General features: G+C 43.6%; 1 long non-coding RNA gene across 1 annotated transcript; it reads left to right on the forward strand.

The window, feature by feature from the left end:
* Positions 1–1,181: 1,181 nt before the first annotated feature.
* On the forward strand, positions 1,182–4,347 carry LOC111772257 (uncharacterized). Its single transcript, XR_011428157.1, has 4 exons — positions 1,182–1,424; positions 2,575–2,746; positions 3,364–3,563; positions 3,691–4,347. It is a non-coding gene; the product is annotated as an uncharacterized lncRNA (long non-coding RNA).
* Positions 4,348–4,922: the final 575 nt, after the last annotated feature.

Genomic DNA, 4,922 nt, shown 5'->3' on the forward strand with positions numbered 1-4,922 from the left:
TCCAGCATTAGGTAAATTAGAAAAAAAAGGAAGCTCATAGATACATTATTAGAGGTGATTGCAAGAAACCTAACAGTGCTTCTCAGAGGTATTCTAGGAATACTAGGCCCCAATGTTCTTCTTAACTGAGTTCTTACCTTAAATTAACCTGCATCTATTCTTACTGTAGGATGGAACAGGAGTTCAATGAAGGCAGAGAGTAGAAGAGCTTTGTAACTTCTGAATCCTCCTGGTACACACTTCACCTTTCAGAGCACATTCTATCAGCAGAATGATGCCACCACAAGATGGCAGTGCCTCTCTCTCCTCAGACTCACTGGGTTTGAAATCAACACGTGTGCATTGAAAGCAAAGGATTGATCTTGCCTCTGATTGGTTAGGTGAGAAACCTGAGACTCTCTGGGATCCAGAGGGACTAGAAAAATATACCCTGTAAAGAGAGCTAACTCTGTAGACTGAGGAAGCTGACTCCATTTCAGGCCCCAGAGCTGAGTCTTCTGTGATCCCAATAAGGAAGAAGAATGGAGAAACTCCTGGGAGTGTCTTTGGTGATTCTATGGCTTCAACTGGCCAGTGAGTTGAGGCTCTTGGTGATGGGAACAGGGTGACCGAAGTTCAGAGCCCACAAGACTGAGGGACAAAGTCTCCTTGTTAACTTGGAAACGTAGCAGAATATTATGGACGGAAATGTAAACACTAGAGCGTGGAAATGCAATGACTGACTTCTTGTCTCTGTCCTGTGTTTCTGCCTAGGGGTGAACAGCCAACAAGAAGAACAGAATCTTCAGGCCCTGAGTGTCCAGGAGGGTGAAAATGCCACCGTGAACTGCAGTTATAAAATTAGTATAGATAATTTACAGTGGTATAGACAAGGTGCAGGTAGAGGCCTTGCACGACTGATTTTAATACGGTCAAATGAGAAATACGCAGCTAGTGGAAGACTATAAGTCACGCTTGACTCCTCCAGCAAAAGCAGCTCCCTGTCCATCATGGCTTCCCAGGCTGCAGACACTGCTACTTACTTCTGTGCTGTGGAGGCACAGTGTTCACCAGGCACCTGCAACCCCTACACAAACTCTGCCAGAGCTGCCTCTTAGGAGCCCCACCAGTGGGTGGAGTTGGTGGTTACGCCTTCCCACGAAGGAGAGTCTACAAATAGCTGGCAACATGAAAGGGAGGCCCTCTCACATCATGATATTTTTTGAAGCACTTTGGACTAGGGAAAAGGGCATGAGATTCAGAATGGGAAACTGAAATGCCAGGTTCCGTTCTGCCAATCCTGGCTATGTGGCCTTAGGCACATCATCAACGTAACAGCCTTCGATTTCCTCACGTGAAATAAAGGATTTGGACTGGTGAGCCCAAAGAACTCTTCAGGCTCTAATTTTATCTGGAAAAACGTAGTCTCTGGACACTTGTGGAGGGTGAGTAAGGACTTCTCAGTACTAGAGGTATCATCTGTTCTATGTGCAGCCCTCTCAAGACTTTGGTGGGTCTTGGAGATGCATGAGATGACTTTGACATTCCTCTCATTGCTGTATAAGAAACAGTAGAGTCATCACCATTAGAGTTAGAAAGGATCTTAGGACTCTTTCAAGCAAACTTTTCATTTGAAGCTGAGGTGTAGGTACGTTGTGTGTTGATAGAGACAAGGATCTGAATCTTTACAGTGATGTAGACAAATTTGATCTGCCATTTTCAAGTTGTGTGATTTCCAAGGCTCAATTTCTCCATTAGTAAAATGGAAATTTTATAAGAAAGTCATAATTATTCCCCATCCCAGTGAAAGATGTATGTTCTCCACTACCTGGTCCTGAAATATTGTTCGTTAAAGTGGGTACTCCTATTATAAAATACCTAGCAATTTTCTCTCCATTTATTCTTACTCTTGGTAACATAAACAAATGCTGAATATAATTTTCTTAATGCAGTTTTGATACTACTGAAAAAGTGTTTATAGAGAAAATGAGGGCATTTGTATTTATGTGCATGTTTATTGCAAAAGATGGGGGAGGTCGAGGAAAGGTTGTATTGGGCCAAGTTTCCAAATGACAGACCTTCACCAGTCACCAGAAATCACCAGTCACAATAATTCGGATAATAGTACATTAAGCTCCAAATCATTTCAACGAAGGGAGTTATAGAACTACACACATCTGTAGCTTTCCTCTAATAAGCCTATACCAACTCTTTAGTTTCAGCTAAAGATCATCCTTCTTATTAATAGTTTAATTTGAATTCTATATTTTGTTTGCATTTTTTGTTTGGTTTGGTAATTATGTAAGAACTGTGAGCCCAAGAAGTTTATACTTAACTTCATTTTTTGTGTATATTAAGGCATCATAATATTTTTAAAATAGTCAATATGAGTGTGGTCCCTTATTTGAAGACCTGTATCTTCTCAATTTTCAGAAACAATCAATATGCCTGTTATCCAGGTCCTGGATCTGACTCTGGAAGAAGTAGTCATACCAGGGTCTAAGACATATGCTCTCAAAGAGACTCTACTTCATAAAAAGATAATTGTACCCACCAGAATTGTCTACTCATTCATTTTTTTCACTTATTCTTCAGATAATTTTTGAGTATCTACTATAAACTACGGGCCTGTATATTTTGGAAAATTGGTTACTGAGACTAATAAGACTAAGTGCCTGATCTCAGGAGCACCAAGTCCAGTTGGGAAAAGAGGACACGGATGGTTCTGATATGATGCAGTAATGACAGTGATAGACGTGTGTACAAGGTATAGTGGGGAAGGAGACGGGCAGACTCAGCCATGAGAGCTGGGTGAGTGCCTTCACAAGGAGGTGGCATGTAAATTGGTTCTTAAAGAATGAAAAGAAGTTATCTAAGCAAAGGTAGGGGAGAGAAGAGAGAACATTCTAAGCAGAGGGGCTCATCCCCTGGTTCCAGGGCACCAGTGGGGGAATATGTCAAGAAGAGAATTCAGATCATGCTAATTTTTACACTCTCTTTATACACTAAGATGCCTAAAACCAGCTTAATACTCAGTGTGAACAGACATTAGAAGCTGGGACTAGGGAGACTAAAGAGAGCCACATTGCCCTGCATCTTAAAGAGGGTGACAGAGGAATTACCCCTGGTCTAAGCCTCAGGCACCACTGTGAAGTCTGCAGAAAGTGTTTGGTGCTCCCTTCCTGGAGTCCTACCGCTCACCTCAGACACCTATCTCCTTTCTAGGTCTACAACTAAAGCTCCATTCCAGGGTAAATGTCAAATACAAGGAAGTAAAGCAGGCTGCAGGGACACAGGGGGAACAACAAGAGGGCGCTGCTCCCTTTGGGTGGTGGTTTAATACACATTCATCTTCCATTTGTGAGCATCTCTCTCATTTTACAGCCAGTGGCAGGATCTTGCAGGGCAGGTTGTCTTGCTTCACACACGAGACAAAATTTTCTAGAACATTCCACCCAAGGATCAAGAAAATAGAGGAACAGCCCTCTCATCTTTGGTGTATTCCCAAACAAAACCTGCTGCTGTTTCTCCCCCAGCCATGCTGTCTGCTTCCTGCTCGGGACTTGTGCTCTTGTTGATATTGAGTAAGTAACATTTATTCAGATTTTCTGAAGTGTTCTATTCCTTGGTTTGAGGATGACTTTCAACCCCTACCACACTGGAGACTACCCTCTTGCATTGCCAACGTAACAAAACCTTTACTCTTTTTAGGAGGGACCAATGGAGACTCAGTGACCCAGACAGAAGGCCCTATTGTTCTCCTGGAGGGGACTCGTCTGACCCTGAACTGCACCTACCAGAGCATCTATTCAGTTTCCCTCTTCTGGTATGTCCAGTATCAAAACAAAGAGCCTGAGCTCCTCCTGAAAAGCTCATCAGAAAACCAGGAGGTGGATAACAGAGGTTTTCACACCAAGCTTGTTACGAGTGACAGCTCCTTCCACCTGCAGAAACCCTCAGTGCAAATGTCAGACTCAGCCGTGTACTACTGCGCTCTGAGAGACACAGTGAGAGGGACTCAAGGGGAGCTGAGCACAAACCCAGAGGGTGCAGGTGGGTCTGGCTGTGGCAGCCCTGGCACCCTTCCTGTTCTGGAGGCTTCCTCAAAGTGCTTCCAGCTCTGATGCCTCAGAGCCAAGGAGCCTTGGAATTCTTGGATGAGTCTGCAGAGAGGAATTAGGGGAGGGTCAGTGTAAAGGGGAAACTAAGCCTGTTCTCCAGAAACGCCTCTGTTTTCAGCCCAGCCTCTTTCACCTAGATGGTCTATAATTTCTGGAAAGTGACATTAACTCTGCTTCACGACAGTTCAGTTCGTATATGTTCAAATATTTCACCACCTATTAATAAAAATTCCCAGAGCAAACAGTTCATGGACTAATGTGTGACCTTGAAGCTCATCTCTTGTTTTTACAATTCAGGCCAGGATCGTATGTCTTGCTGAGTTTCACTGCAGAAAACCCATCTCCAGTCACTGGGACGTTTAGTCTCTCTTTGCTTGACTTTCCTTCCCTAGCGGTCTCTTTAGAAACACTGCTGCCTGAGTAAGTTCTATGAGAGCTTCCTGATGAGGTTTCCCTTATGTCAAGGGCACTGGTTTCAGAACAGCCCAGTCAGTAACAGCTGCGTCCATGGCGTGTCTTGCTCACACTGTACTGACACACATCCACGCTTCTTCCTGTCATCACGGCAGCTCTTTATTGTGACACCATATAATGATCTGGATTCTGGACTTGAGGCTCTGTGCTATGAGGAATTCTGGATGCTGGACATGACTGTGACTATGTAACCAGACAAGTTATTTTATCATTGCCTTTATGCCTGTGATCCTTCTGAAGTGTGTCTAATTCAGCAGCCAAGGAAACACTCAGGTGTCTGTTTATAAAGAGGGAGGGATATGCGTGGACTCTTGTTCACTAGGACCCCAAATGGTTAAAATAATCCCA

The sequence above is a fragment of the Equus caballus genome, chromosome 1 (assembly GCF_041296265.1).
Source record: "Equus caballus isolate H_3958 breed thoroughbred chromosome 1, TB-T2T, whole genome shotgun sequence".
Classification (NCBI taxonomy): Eukaryota; Metazoa; Chordata; class Mammalia; order Perissodactyla; family Equidae; genus Equus; species Equus caballus.